The sequence below is a fragment of the Macrobrachium nipponense genome, chromosome 25 (genome assembly GCF_015104395.2).
Source record: "Macrobrachium nipponense isolate FS-2020 chromosome 25, ASM1510439v2, whole genome shotgun sequence".
NCBI lineage: Eukaryota > Metazoa > Arthropoda > Malacostraca > Decapoda > Palaemonidae > Macrobrachium > Macrobrachium nipponense.
In genome coordinates, this window is record NC_087214.1 from 18,714,561 (window position 1) to 18,731,098 (window position 16,538).

The window sequence follows — 16,538 nt, forward strand, 5'->3', positions numbered from 1 at the left end:
AAGACGAAGTGAAGTATATGCTGGACCACGATCTCGTAGAGCCCAGCTGTAGCCCCTGGAGCTCTCCGGTAGTCTTGGTTAAAAAGGAGGGTGGCGAGCATAGACTCTGCTTTGATTATCTCAAGGTTAACTCTATTACGAAGACAGACTCCTTCCCTTTGCCTCGGGTGGAAGATTGTATCGACCGTGTGGGATCTGCTAAATATATTAGCAAATTTGCTTTGTTGAAAGGCTACTGGCAGGTCGGTCTTTCACCCAGGGCAAGGAAAATTTCTGCATTTGTGACAGGTGACGGGCTGTATGAATGCAAGGTTATGCCATTCGGTATGAAAAATGCAGCCGCCACCTTTCAAAGACTCATGAATTTCATTACTTGTGATTTAGAAGGATGCGTAGTATATATTAGATAACATTATCATTATAGCGACGATTGGGAGACACATCTAAAGAGAATTAGAGCCCTATTTGAGGTTCTAAGAAAGGCTGGTTTGGTAGTTAATTTAAGGAAGAGTGATTTTGCTCAGGCCAAGGTAGTTTATCTTGGGCACGAGATAGGCCTGGGTAAAGTCGCTCCTAAGAAAGCGAATGTGGAGGCTATTTCAAACTTTCCTGCACCTCAAAATAGGAGAGGTGTAAGACGTTTTCTGGGCATGGTAGGTTTTACTACCCCGTGCAAAGTTTGTGAAAAACTTTTCCGATATTGCTCATCATTTAACTAATCTTTTGAAGAAAGATGTAAAATCTATTTGGGATGACCAGTGTCAGGAATCGTTTGAGAAATTGAAAGCTTCTTTAATAACTTTTCCATTATTACGTTCCCCGGACTTTTCTCTCCCTTTTTGTTTAGCGACAGATGCCAGTGATGTAGGTTTACGGTTGCTGTTTCTTCTTCAAAAGACTTCCCACGATGGAAACGAACTCATCCCTGTTGGTCGTACTTCTCTAAGAAGTTGTTACCAGCAGAGAGGAGGTATTCGACCGTGGAGAAGGAAGCGTTGTGTTTAGTAAAAGCCCTCCTCCACTTTGAAGTGTACCTGTTGTCCTCTCCGGCTCAAGTAATTGTGTTAACGGATCATAATCCGCTTATTTTCATAAATAAGTTCAAGAACAAGAATCAGCGCATCTTACGTTGGAGTCTTATCCTGCAGGAGTATAACCTTAATATCCAACACATCTCTGGTAAAAGTAATGTTGTCCCCGATACCTTATCGAGAGCCTTCGAGAAGGTTTAATTTGTATAGAAGTAGTTAACGTTTCAAGAATGGTTCAATAGTAACGATTTTTCTTATTTTTCAGGTCCAATATTTACATTGCGTTTACTTCTTCTTTTTTCCTCTCTTTTGTTAGAGTAGTGAACTTTATATATAAAGTTTTTATTATTTTAATTCAAATAGATTTTGTTAGTTTGTTTTTGAAAATTAGGTTCTTTCATAAAAAAAAAAATAATAAATGATTTTTTTTTTCCTTTTGGTGGGGAGCTGTAATAATATGCTTAATTTTCATTCGTGGCCTGTAAAGTCAATTTCATTAAGTTACTTTCAATTTCAATTTTTTATTGCCACAAAAAAAAAAAGACTGGTTAAGGTTTTTCTCGCTCCCACCGAAGGTTGTTATTATTAAAGTGGTACCTCGCCCATGAGAGTTGTTTTTTTTCTCTTTTCATGTATTTATCCGGCCGGAGCTTGTTTGGTGATTTGCGAGTCGTTGCCTCACTTTTGGTGGGGACCGTTGGCTGAGGATGAAAAGGGGAGTAGGCATTCGGCTCCTTATCTTGGAGGTTTCCCTGACCTGATCCCTGCAGGACGTTTTTAAAAATTTGGGGATTCTCTTGGCCTTGCTACGTTTGAGGACCCCCCTTTTCACCTGTATTACGGAGGGCGTTGACGGTGTTCCGCCTCCTAATTACTAAGGTCGCTGTGGAAGCTGCAGCCTTGTTTGAGAAAAGTCTCCTGTGCTCTGTTCGGGCGCCCTTCCTGTGTGCTGCAGAAGTTACTATATCTACGTCCCCTCATCTCTGGACCTGCCTGCTGCCCTTGGGAAAGCATCTTGTCTTGTCCCTTGTCCTGCTTTCGTCCTGAAACCTCCGGAGTCGTGAAAAGGCCTGAATCTGTTCAGAATGCTGGTAAGGATATTCTGAATATATTCGTTATAGACGTTACTGATGTGGGTCAGTGTATCCTCCTGCTGCAGACCCCCTTCGTGATTCCGGAGCAGTTGATAGACAGCCGTGTGTGCATTCAGTAGTGGTGTTATCGACCATATAGTGCCTGCGTGTAATCACCTTTGATGTCAGATCAAGTAATCTTTGTTATTTGTAATTATGTATGTAAATATTTTTTGGGGGTAATTGTATGATCTAGGATTAAGGTTCATTCCCTCTTTCATTATCTTCTCCAAAAGAATATTTTCGGGGCTTTCTAGAAATAGGTTGTTTTCCTTCCTCCTCCTAATCACTCTCTTGTTCTATCGTGTGAATGAGGATATTTTTAGGTAAAATATTTTGCAAACCCTAATCAGTTTTTTTTTCATGTGGGTTTAATTTAAGATTTATTTATAATAAATACTAAAGTTTTGGTTTATATTTTCGTTTATCCTCTTTGAGTGTTATTTGGTGTTTTTCACTGTCTGGAGATCTTGCCCCTTGGCTTTAAATTCTAACCTTTGTGGCACTGATCGTTAAGAGAAAAGTGCCTGTTCTTGCCACTTATACTTTTAAATAGTTGTGAGTAATGTTCATAACAATATATATATCTTACAAGTGTGTAATGTTAATGAATCACATATCATGTCTTGCTTGGTGACAAGCTGAGCTGTAAGGGCAGCTTACTTGAGTGAAGGAATTTGGGTACGTAAGCATTTAACCGAGAGACTACTCGTCCTGTCGTCAAGCATGTACATTCGTTTGTATGGATGTTACAAGGCACTTGCGAAAGTCACATTCCTTTCGGTGATCACAAAGAAGTGAGGTGGTACACGCCAAGTGTCGGGAGACAAAACCCCCATCGTAAAGATGGGTTATATTCCATGGTACTAGAGACGGGAATCTCTAACCTGACTACTATGATGAACTTAGTGACATTTTGGGTCTGAGAGTCAGGAGGGTAGAATGTTAACTTACTAGTTTCTTTATGGGCAGATTTGGGTTTTCTGTCATTATGACTTGTTAATCATTTTGTTTTATTTTATATTCAACTGCTTTGGGTAATAAACAGTATATTTTTATACTTACGAGATCTTAATAGCCTAACGATATGGTTGCAGACAGAGGGCACCATTGACAACAGGTAAGGGTTTCTAATTTGTGTAGTTTAATAAAAGGGGGGGTAAGATATATATATATATATATATATATATATATATATATCTATATATATATATATAATATATATATATATATATATATAGTATACACACACACATACATGAGTATCACTTATCTTTCTACTTTCATTTTGAACATCAAATATTATGTGGTAACACATTACTTTGAATTATGCAGCTGAAAATGGTCTTTAGTAATTTAATATATCTAAATTATTTAGATTTATAAAGTATCTGCATACGAGAGGGTATGGTCATCAAATATCCGCATCTGCATCCGCAAATTTAAAAGATTGATATCCGTATCCACATCTGCAAATCCCATTTTGAGGCATCCAATATATCTATAGTATGGGAAGGGTGGTTCCACAAGGGTACAGCCTTCTGGGTAATTTACAGATCTTTTAGGGATGCAGTTGCCAGCCCCACACCCTTGAATTTGTGCCTGAGGTGGTTTCTAAGCTTTGGTTGATTGGCTCCTAAAAGATTGTTTTGTTAAACCATGTTAGGCTCAGGTTGCCTCAGCACTGCAACTTATCACAGACACATCACAAATATGTTGAATACTTGTTATCGACTTGTTTGTTGTCCTTACCTTTGCTTCATATGATTATCCAGTATGTGCCGAAGATTCGTACTCCACTTACGGCTGTTAACTTGTTTTCAACTTATTTGTGAGATGTATAGGATAAGTTTCCGACGTGTATTTATGACATGTTTCATGTGATGTGAGGAAACCATTACGTGGCTAACAAAGGACCATCAAACCTCTCTCTCTCTCTCTCTCTCTCATGTAATGGGCGATGTAATCCTTCCCTTTGTCTGTTGCAGGAACCAGATGGAGTGCACCTGAATATTTATGTCTTTGGGTTTTGTTCACTTTTGGGAAACCACATTCACTGATGCCTCTCCCATCTTTGGGGTAATTTTTGTCACCAGAACAGATGGTATTTCAGTTTCAGTTCAAATTTAGGTACAAAATAAAGAAACTCAAGTTGGAAAGTTGTATATATACTCCAAGTGTTTGTTAGAGATATCAAATTGTCGTGTTTACTACGCGCATGCAACATACACTTGTTTGGAGTTTCATTTTTAATTGTATATAAATTATTCATGTTTACTGGTACATAAATCATTATAGTACATGAATTATGGTACAAAAATTATGTAAAAATTCTTCATTGGACGACATCTATTTGAACGTCGGGTGTCTAATCAAATATTTACTTTTCTTGTCTCAATACCAAATATTAGAAAACATATTCCATTACTTCTGTGAACTAATTGATTAAATGCCAAAAGTAAGGTTTCTTAAACATCAAAGTTGTGATTGTGGAGGAAGAGTAAACGGTCTGCTTTTGCTTTTGTTTGTTTACTATTTTGTTTATTATTTATAGCCGGTTTTATGCCTTGTTCAATAGTCTCAAAAGTATGTTGACTCCAGAATTGCATAGTTGATCGTTTTCCAAAAGAATGCATCACTGAGGAGGTTAGTGCCATCAATGTAGGCATTATTTAAAGTGTTTTTGAAGTGCCCCTTCTGCCCCTAGCTGCAACACCTTTCATACCTTTGACTGTACCTCCGTTCATATTCGCTTTCTCCCATCTGACTTTCCTCAACCCTCTCCTAACAACTGTGTCATAATGCAACTGCAAAAGGTTTTCCTTCTGTTTCACCTCTCAGAACATTTTATTCACAGTTCCCCTTTTGGCGTTGAATGACCTCATAGGTCCCAGCGCTTGGCCCGGCCTAGATTTTGTATTCCAATTTGAATTACGAAAAAATGTAAGTTGGTTTATCATCAGGTTTACCACCAGAGTTGAACAGTTTATCAGACGATTTATGTTAATTCCAGAATTGTATAATTTATCACGAGTTTACTGTCAAAACTTGACTAGTATATCTGTAGATAATATGTGTTGATTCAAGACATTATATAGTTTATAGTTTTCCAAAAGAAAAGAATTGGTTTATCTCCAATTTATCTGTCAAGTTAGTGTATCAGACATTCCAGGAACTACGGGAATTCCGTCAGAATAAACCAGTTTTTTGTCATCGCTCATCCGCGATATTGTCGAGTTGGCAGGGAAAAGAAATATCGTACATATTCGGCAGAATTCTCTTGCATTTGGAGGGGCACGATGGCGTCGTCTTTGTCCGCTGAATTGGGTTCGTTTTTGGTTTTTAGTTCTGATGGTGATGTCTGTAGTTAGACGGACATTGGCCTTTGAAAAAAAAATCCGGGATTTTGTCTATTCAATCCAATCCTGGAGATTTTGTGTCAGTTCTCGGAAAGTATCAGATGAAATCAAAGAAATAAGAACCAAATAGAACCGTAGCACTTGATTTTAATCTTGTGATTAATTCCCTTCTTCTGATTACTTCTCTTTCTCTTACTTTCTGTTATCCTTTCTTTAATTTTTATTGGGCAGGGAAAGTTGATTAGAAAATTCGGAACTTATAAGTTTTCCAGTCAACCTCGTTTTGGCCGGAAAGAAGGTCAAATGATCCCATTGGCCTTTGAGAAGAAACCTTACTTATAGGAGCAATTTCTTAACAGGGAAAAGACCCACGAGTTATTTTCTAATTTATTTTCTAATTGGAAAGTTGCATATTGCAAAAGCTAATCCCCTTAGCCACTCCAACCCCACACACACATTATGATCACTTAGAAAATTGTCCGGTTTATTCATACAAGAGTAGGGGGACCTGATTGTTACTTACAATAGGTTTATTTATGTTTACAAAGTCATACGTGAAAAAAATGTATCAATAACTGCATATGCCTAGCTTGCCATTCAGCCGTGATATTTGCCTGAAATGATTTGAATTAATTTTTACCTCGGACGTCATTCCAGCGCATTCCGACATCGGGAATTCCAAGTGGTGTTGAATAATCGGATGAGGCCAATTTGCATACATACGAAAGCACTCGATAGACAACCAGCCCAGGGGAATCGGGCTTGGGGGGGGGGAGGTGGAGTTACGATCTGTTCCCAGGTAGGCCTACACTTACCCTTTGAAATTATAATCTATTCCAAGATAGGCCTAGTCTGAACTCTCGTGAAAATTGAGTCTGATCATAGATAGGCCTACGTTCAACTCTTGAAAATGGCATAAACACTTCTTGGTTTCCTATGGAGTGATTGAGGTTCTGAACGATTTCTTTCTCTTCCAGTTGCTTATAATTATTCTGAGAAAAACGCTTCCTATAGTGTTTGTGGAAGAGTCATTGAGAAGCCTGTCTTACGTATAATGGGGTGGAGATGCCCAATAATATTACTCGAGGGTCAACTGGGAAACTTCGTCGCATCGCCCCAAAAGACAATTCTGGATCAAAGTGACAACAAATGTCGTCAAATGAATAGTATCCTACTGTAGAATGGAGAGCCACCTTTGTAGACACAAGTTTTAAACTTCTACAAAAAAAGGCTGATCTTATAGATATTTAGGTAATTTCAACCGAAGGTTAGATAATGAGCAGACCTGATGTACTTGAGAGTTTCCTACTTGTGAGCTTGTAGCTTTTTTTGTAGGTTAAAGTTTTATTTTACGTGTACGTCTCATTTTGTGTGATAATACATTCAGTTGACTAAGTTCTATAAAAAGAATTAAAAAGTTGCCCAAAAATACTACATTTTATAGTGTATTACAAAAATGTCGTCATTTGGTTCCAAAGAAAACTGGATGCAACGTTTGACGTCAAAGTTCAAGGTCAGTGGAGGTAGAAGAATCAATCTAAATGGGTTCACGTTATATTAAAAAGTATACTCATGCACATCAATTAACTCTCATTTTTTTTTTTTACGTCTGCCCTGAACACCCGTAACCCCCCCCCCCCCCCCCACACCCCGAGATGAAAAGGTATTGAAACTTGGAGAGAAATTCTACTTAAAAAGACCAATAAAGATCCTCAGTATCTTCCGCCGATATCATCTCCTTCTCCTCCTCCTCCAACCTGCTGGGTCCAGCGATATTGGACCGAAGATGTTTAGAGGCGGAGAGAGAGAGAGAATTTCCGGTGAAATTCTGCAAGCTCTCCCTCTCCTCGCGAAAATTGGAGTGCCCGGGCATTCTCTAGACGTGGCAATGGGCATGCACTGTGGTGTTGGGTATTTTGAGAATGTGTATACGTGGCATAATTACAAGACTTGAGTAACGGTATATACACATACTCATACGCACTGGGTACTGTTATGAACACGTAGAAGTATTCCGTACATAATCTTCATACATATTCTTCTCTGTACACAGGTTAATTCAAGGACGATAATAGTCTCCACACTGCTATACCTACATACGAGCGAAGATGCAGCTACAGAATGAATACAGAATTTTGTCTATATTCCCCGTGAATTAAAATAGCAGCTGACAATTTCACACTGTCAGGAAAAAGGAAAAATTCTCAAATCTATATCTATGGTATCATTTTTCAGCCGCCCCCCCCCCACCCACCCCCCTCAACCAAAATAAGAAAAAAAAATCACATTGAGTGCCAAGAGTCCTCAGGAAACAGCTCTTCCATAGCAGTTTGTGGACTTTGCTCTCTGCTGCTATGTCGGAACGTTGGCCCCGAATTAGCGGGCGCGGGAGAGGCCAGGTGGGTGGGTGGGTGGTTCAGTGTTGCTTTAGCCTACAACAATCTGACCTGTAGGTTTGAGCTAAAATACTTTGGAAAGTAGGCGGAAATGACGTCATCTTATGACTTTAATTTCAAAGTCATAGTTATAGGTAATGCTTTGAATAGTTGTTTATGTAAGTCAGGAAAAGGCGTTTAGGTAGCCAACTCCGTCGGCCTTCATTTTAAAAAACTGGTCCTGGCTCATGAGAATTGTTTCAAAATAAAAACATAAATAAATAAAATAGCAACATATGCATGATTTTAATCAAGGTACACTATCCACTCGGCCTATTCATTACTTGGACGGGTGACCATAAGATAATTAAGTTACCATGATCATCTGTAAGATTGATATTTTATCTTTCCTCATTAGTGGTTTAATCCCTTTGGTTCTTGATTGCACAGGGAGAGAGAGAGAGAGAGAGAGAGAGAGCTCTCTCCCCAACTCAATCTTCTCCAAACCCAGTCTAGACAAAACGTACAGATCATGGAAGTTCATTTTTATCACAAAGTATAACAGACACCACAACCTGGTTGTGGTTGGCAGCGTTGCATCTGCTTCTTTCCCCATCTTCCAGGGATGTTTTGATCCTCATAACTTTCCTCCTCTCAAGAAGAGTTCTTTACCCCTTGTTCTCTACGGGCCTGGGCTAGGTAAAGACACTAGCATTGCGTATTCCCATCACCTCTATTTAAAGACTACTAATGAAAGTCATTTTTAATGTCATATGAAAGTCGGTTTTGTCTTTAAATGTCATCAAATGGAAGTCATTTTTTGTCATCAAATGGAAACTTCTTGCATATCGCAAAGGAACTCATCGAGGGTTGTCACGATCTCATTACACGCCTGACTGGGAGGGTGCTTGTTCGTTGCAACTTCGCAGCCAGCTTTCCCTGCCCTTATGAAAACCTTCTTGGGGCTCACGATAGAACATTGAAAGTGCTTCTCGTGATGGCGTCATACTTTGCGAGCATAACATATTTTTAAAAATTGTCTGTTGTTTGTTTTTGTGAAATGTCCAGGTCTTCTGTTCGGTTGGGAGGGATATTGGAACTCAATATTGTCTTAGAGGCTATTACAGATAATGTAGTGAGCTTCTGTTAGTCTTTGCAATATTGAAGTATTTATATATTACTGATATTCTTAGATAAGTAATTGATTTGTATATGGATAAGAGATGGTTTAGTTCCGTGTAGACTCTCTCTCTCTCTCTCTCTCTCTCTCTCTCTCTCTCCCCACTCATGCTCATCTCTCTCTCTTCTCCTCTACTCCTCTCCTCCTCAGATTCTCACCCTTCTCAGTTTTTCACTCTGCTCCCCTTCTCCGCCTGCTTTCATGGAGGAGGTAGCGAAGTTACGAGATAATTAATTTATGAATATTTATGAAATCCGTCAAAGGGACCGACTGATTCCATCGGATTTGAAGTAGATTTATTTGGGAATTAATTTGATCGTGAAATCCTTCAGTCGGATGTGACCTGGAAATTTTGGTCTTTGGTGAAATGTCTGAGGTGATGTTTGGTGGCAGCATTTTCTCTTATTTATTTAATTGTAAATGTGCTTTTAATGAAGGATGTTAACTGAAGACAATTTGCTTTTTCTCAAAGTAACTTGAGTTTTTATTCCGTGTCACAAAAATGTAAGTTAGAGAGAGAGAGAGAGAGGAGAGAGAGAGAGAGAGAGAGAGAGGTTCATCTACATATTAAATTCTCTAACCTTCTACTACTTATCATACTGAATGAAGCGTAAGTATAAAAAGCATTTGTGTTTCGGAATATGTTTTTGATAACAACCTCTCTCTCTCTCTCTCTCTCTCTCTCTCTCTCTCTCTCTCTCTCTCTCTCTCTCTCCTGGAGCCACTGGGACATCATCAGCGGAGGAAGCACCTCGGAGACTCCATGAGGAGGAGGAGGAGGCCAATTATCTCAGCTGGTGGATCCCAAAAGTGAATGAATTTTGGTCTCCGCTTCCTCTGGGATCTGTTGCAATGACGAGAACTCAGGCCAGATGGGAAGACGGAAGATAAAAGAACATTCCTAAGCTATGATTGAGCAGTTTATGAGGCGAAAATCATAATGCAATGTATTTGATGCGAAGGAAATGGTTGCTATTATAATGGTTCGTTAAAGGACTGCTCTATGTCAACCGTGTTTTGAATAAAAGTTTGTGTATATTAAAAAAAATGTAATAATTTCACTGAAGAGAAAAAGGTTTTGTTATCGAGATTTAAAAAAGTGAGAGAGAGAGAGAGAGAGAGAGAGAGAGAGAGCGAGCTGATTGGATAACAATAAAGATTTTTTATTTTCATTCTGAACTCTACCTACTTTTTTAAGACAAATGCTAAAAATGTCGATTTTTTTCATTGCTCGGTGATATGCTTTTTTGGTTTTGATTCAGCAAATGGATGACAAAGTTGATTTTTTCTGTGTACTATATAGCTAAATGGCAAAATGATTTCTCATTAATATTCCCTATTTTACATTTCAGGTACATTGGTGTTTGAATACAGTTACGCGACAATGAATGTGTAAAGTAAATTCGGATATATATTTTTGTAATTGTGGGTTTGTATATATATATATATATATATATATATATATTATATATATATATATAATATATATATATCTATATATATATATATATATATATACATACAGAGAGAGAGAGAGAGAGAGAGAGAGAGAGAATTCAGTTTCAAGATCGAAAAGCATTCCAAAATACTTTTCATTACTTGAAATCGTTTTGATTATTATTATTATTATTATTATTATATTTTTTTTTTTTTTTTTTGCTCTATCACAGTCCTGCAATTCGACTGGGTGGTATTTATAGTGTGGGGGTTCCGGGTTGCATCCTGCCTCCTTAGGAGTCCATCACTTTTCTTACTATGTGCGCCGTTTCTAAGGAGGTCACACTCTTCTGCATGAGTCCTGGAGCTACTTCAGCCTCTAGTTTTTCTAGATTCCTTTTCAGGGATCTTGGGATCGTGCCTAGTGCTCCTATGATAATGGGTACGATTTCCACTGGCATATCCCATATCCTTCTTATTTCTATTTTCAGGTCTTGATACTTATCCATTTTTTCCCTCTCTTTCTCTTCAACTCTGGTGTCCCATGGTATTGCGACATCAATGAGTGATACTTTCTTCTTGATTTTGTCAATCAACGTCACGTCTGGTCTATTTGCACGTATCACCCTATCTGTTCTGATACCATAGTCCCCCCCCCCCCCCAGAGGATCTTTGCCTGATCGTTTCTATCACTCCTTCAGGTTGGTGCTCGTACCACTTATTACTGCAAGGTAGCTGATGTTTCTTGCACAGGCTCCAGTGGAGGGCTTTTGCCACTGAATCATGCCTCTTTTTGTACTGGTTCTGTACAAGTGCCGGACATTCGCTTGCTATGTGGTTTATGGTTTCATTTTTCGTATTGCACTTCCTACACATGGGAGAGATATTATTTCCGTCTATCGTTCTTTGAACATATCTGGCTCTTAGGGCCTGATCTTGTGCCGCTGTTATCATTGCTTCAGTTTCCTTCTTTAGCTCTCCCCTCTGTAGCCATTGCCACGTGTCATCGCTGGCTAGTTCTTTAGTCTGTCTCATGTATTGTCCGTGCATTGGTTTGTTGTGCCAGTCCTCTGTTCTGTCTGTCATTCTCCTGTCTCTGTATATTTCTGGGTCTTCGTCTACTTTTATTAGTCCTTCTTCCTATGCACTCTTTAGCCACTCGTCTTCACTGGTTTTCAGATATTGCCCCAGTGCTCTGTTCTCGATGTTGACGCAGTCCTCTATACTTCGTAGTCCTCTCCCTCCTTCCTTTCGTGTTATGTACAGTCTGTCCGTATTTGCTCTTGGGTGTAGTGCTTTGTGTATTGTCATATGTTTCCCGGTTTTCTGATCTATGCTGCAGAGTTCTGCCTTCGTCCATTCCACTATTCCTGCGCTGTATCTGATTACTGGCACTGCCCATGTGTTTATGGCTTTTATCATATTGACTTGAGTATCGCCTTGAGTCTCTGCATATATTCTTTCCTGATCGTGTCCTTCATCTCTTGGTGTTTTATATCCCCTCCTTCCATTATTCCCAGGTATTTGTATCCAATTATTATTATTATTATTATTATTATTATTATTATTATTATTATTATTATTATTATTATTATTATTATTATTTATATAAGAGAATTCGAAGTCGGCTCATTTGCGAGAACGTTGCTCTTAAATCTGCAGTAAATGTTTAACAGCAGTAGTTCACCAACGATACCATCAGTAACTTAAGGTTTCAGTTAAAGATACACTTGTCAGTCAGATCAGGTACACCTAATTAACAGGTAGAAAGAACACCTTCAATTGAGTTTCTTCCTCGAGATACTGAAATTGGGTCTTTACACACTCTCTCTCTCTCTTCTCTCTCTCTCTCCTCTCTCTCTCTCTCTCTCTCTCTCTCTCGGGTTTATTTTAATAACTGTTCTTACTAGATCTTCTCTGTACCTTCCTTTTCATAACCTCTCCTTCAGGAGGTGTAGCGCCAATCTCTCTCTCTCTCTCTCTCTCTCTCTCTCTCTCTCAGTCGTTCTGCCCCAGTGATGCATGAAAGTTTTCCTTCAGAGAGATGTTCGCCTATTAGGGATTAGGAATAATGATTGTCCTTCGAATTGGAAGCCTGGAATCAAAATTGTAATTGCGAGGGGAAGGGGAAGTAAAAAGGAGAGAGAGAGAGAGAGAGAGAGAGAGAGAGAGAGAGAGAGAGAGAGAGAGAGAGGACACCACTAAAATGATTTATCAGGGAAATAATGTAATACTGTTTTTCAGACGAGAGCAGATCCTACGAGGGTTTCCGCATTTTTAAATAGAAATAAAGTTATTTATCTCAGAGAATATGTTATTTAACAAAACTCTGATTTGATGTGTTACCGTATTCGTTTATATAACTTTGCTTAGGGCGCTATAGCTACATAGTTTTATTACACGTAATGTATTCCACGATTTTAGACCTGAAGGTACCTTATTTTTTTTATTTTTTTATTTTTACAAGGAAGAAGGTTCCCTTTTTACAAAGAAATAGAAATTATGAAAGTGTTTGTGACTGACTATTAATATCATTCAGGGTGCTGGACAGTTTAAGTCCTGTAAATCCAAATTGGGTGTTTCAGAAGCCTTGTGCTGGAAACTATACGAAAAGGTTGAAGAACGTCAAGTTTTGTCGCCTTCCTGCTCTTGTTGGTGTAGGAAGCAATGGTCCATCGTTTCAGGAGTATTAAAAAATACTTAAGCAAGGGAGCTAGGAAATATGGAACAAGAATTTGTAAAAACCAATAATTAGTTCGTATAACCATTGAAAGGTTTTTAATCCTCTCTCTCTCTCTCTCTCTCTCTCTCTCTCTCTCTCTCTCTCTCTCTCTCTCTCTCTCTCACGCGCACACACACACACACACACCATCCAATGAGCCCCTTTGAAAACCGTCATAAACAAGAACTCTATTAATATTGAGGAATTCCCCATAAGGAAAATGAACCTTTGTTACCAAGAGGCCAGAGTAAATATGCCCCTGAGAAGCCCTCTGATGGAGTTTGGGGTTAATTCAGGGGTCCCAGTTGACGAAGAGGGGATTGTAAGGGTTCTTCTCATTATTGCAGATTCACAGGTCGCTCTGTCATATGGTCGGTTTCAAATGAAACTTTGTATCACAAAATTCTGGAGAAACAAATAATTGCTGTTTATGTTTACAGAAGTTTGGGTTTAATATTGCACTTTGTTGATTAGTTCAATAATAATTTATTTAGTGTAGTTTTGGGTAGCGTTCTAGGGGGAAGGGCTATAATATTACCTATAAGAAATAGGTTCGGACACTATCAAATGTAATTTCTTAAGTTTTCCTTTTTTGGGGAAAGTATTTAGTGAAAGTGCATTGGCAAAGTAGCTGGAACTAAATGGTGCTCTCTCTCTCTCTCTCTCTCTCTCCGTGAGTAACTTTCACTGCTGGTTTTATTCCCAATTTAACAGCGTGTCATCCATAGGCCTAATACAGATATTGACGCCAATTCTTCTTCTTCTTCTTCTTCTTCTTCTTCTTCTTCGTCAGAAAGGCCGTTCTCATAAATCCTGGAAGTTCGAAGAAGCAGAAGAAGAAGAAGAAGACGTAAAGAGGAGTGGAATCTATGAGGGAGGCTTCTTATTCCGGAGAACAAAGTCTTCCTTTTTGTATGGAGGAGGAGGAGGAGAGGAGGAGGAGGAGGAGGAGGAGGAGGAGGATAGGAGGAGGACGAGGGAGGAGGAATTCCTCACGAGTTCTCTTCTGTCTTCTCTTCTTTTGAAGTTGGAGCCTGAGTTTGTCTCTGACACCGAGGAATTTCGTACGAAATAGAAATGGGAATTTTCTTTCGAATTGGGAGGGGGACATTCGAAGTGATTCATGGTGATAGGGATCTGTTGAAAGAAAGGATTCTAAAAGCAATAAAATTCGGGATGTTTTATCAAATGAGTGCTACGTATTATTATTATTTTTTTTTTTTCTCTATCACAGTCCTCCAATTCGACTGGGTGGCATTTATAGTGTGGGGTTCCGGGTTGCATCCTGTCTCCTTAGGAGTCCATCACTTTTCTTACTATGTGCGCCGTTTCTAGGATCACACTCTTCTACATGAGTCCTGGAGCTATTTCAGCCTCTAGTTTTTCCAGATTCCTTTTCAGGGATCTTGGGATCGTGCCTAGTGTTCCTATGATTATGGGTACAATTTCCACTGGCATATCCCATTAATTTCCTTCTTATTTCTATTTTCAGGTCTTGATACTTATCCATTTTTTCCCTTTCTTTCTCTTCAACTCTGGTGTCCCATGGTATTGCGACATCAATGAGTGATACTTTCTTCTTGATTTTGTCAACCAACGTCACGTCTGGTATATTTGCACGTATCACCTGTAACTTAGTTATCATTAATTTCTAAATTATTTAAGTTTTTAGATTTTTAATGTTAAGTATAGAAGTGTTGTATTCTTTCTTTATTAGCTTTTTGTCTCCTCACCGGTGGTTATCTTGGTGTTTATTGTTGGCTAACGATTGTTTTTTACATTTTCAAGTTGTGTTGGTTACGTGGCGGCGATCCTTCGTTATCCGAGGGATGGAGATTTACGCTTGGAGGAGTTTGCCTCAGTGTGTTTCTGAGCCTCCAACCTTGAAGGGCATGATTATTGCTGTTGGAACTATATTTATTCCTCGCCACATTGCAGAGCTACGTTTTGAAGCTGTATAGCTTTTTGGATATCCTTACTCTGCAGCAAGAACCTTTTATTCTGCATTTTGTGTACTGCCCTTGGTTCAGTAAAAGCCAAGGGGACCTCTCTGTCCCAAGGTAATAATATTTATACCAATAATTATTTATCGAGATCACGACCTGTGATCCTCTGCTGACGTCATAAGTGGAGCTTGTGAAAGCCTTCCAACACCATAGTTTCGGATCAATTTTTCCTGCCACCCAGATTAAACCTCCAGACGTGGAGTTTATTGTCCTTTAAGAGGAGACTTATAAAGTCGTTTGAGGAACTTGTTAGGGATATTTAGATTGTATTTGTTAGGATATTCTTACTTTTCGCTTGCCTCCTCCTTTCTGGACCCTCTCCCCTTTTAGTATGTATGTGTTGAGGACCTTTCTTTAATTGTGTAATTGTTTTCTTTTGCAGGGAGTTTAAGAGTGAGTGTTTCTCATTAATTATTGTATTGTTGAGGTTCAGGTGTTATTTCTATCTGAAAGTTGTGTATTAAAATTAAGTATATTTTTGTAGTATTTTCTTTGTCCCCTTGAAATGACTTTGCACTCTTATTGAAGTTGGATACTATTCCACCTTTTGTGGACTTAGTATGGTATTTTGGTGAATACTATTTCATAAAAGTTTAGTGTTTTGTGTGGTGGTCAAGCCAGCCATCACACACCCTATCAGTTCTGATACCATAGTCTCAGAGGATCTTTGCCTGATCGTTTTCTATTACTCCTTCGGGTTGGTGCCCTTACCACTTATTACTGCAAGGAAGCTGGTGTTTCTTGCACAGGCTCCAGTGAAGGGATTTTGCTACTGAATCATGCCTCTTTTTGTACTGGTTCTGTACAAGTGCCAGACATTCGATTGCTATGTGGTTTATGGTTTCATTTTTCGCATTGCACTTCCTACAATATGGGAGAGATGTTTTAGTTATCCATCTATCGTTCTTTAGATATATCTGGTTCTTAGGGCCTGATCTTGTGCCGCTGTTATCATTCCTTCAGTTTCCTTCTTGAGCTCTCCCCTCTGTAACAATTGTCATGTGTCATCGCTGGCCAGTTCTTTAGTCTGTCTTATGTATTGTCCATGCATTGGTTTGTTGTGCCATTCCTCTGTTGTGTTTGTCATTCTCCTGTCTCTGTATATTTCTGGATCTTCGTCTACTTTTTATCAGTCCTTCCCATGCACTGTTGAGCCACTCGTCCTTCACTGGTTTTTTCAGATATTTTTGCCCCCAGTGCTCTGTTCTCGATGTTGACGCAGTCCTCTTAGCTTAGTAGTCCTCTCCCTCCTTCCTTTCGTGTTATGTATAGTCTGTCCGTATTTGCTCTTGGGT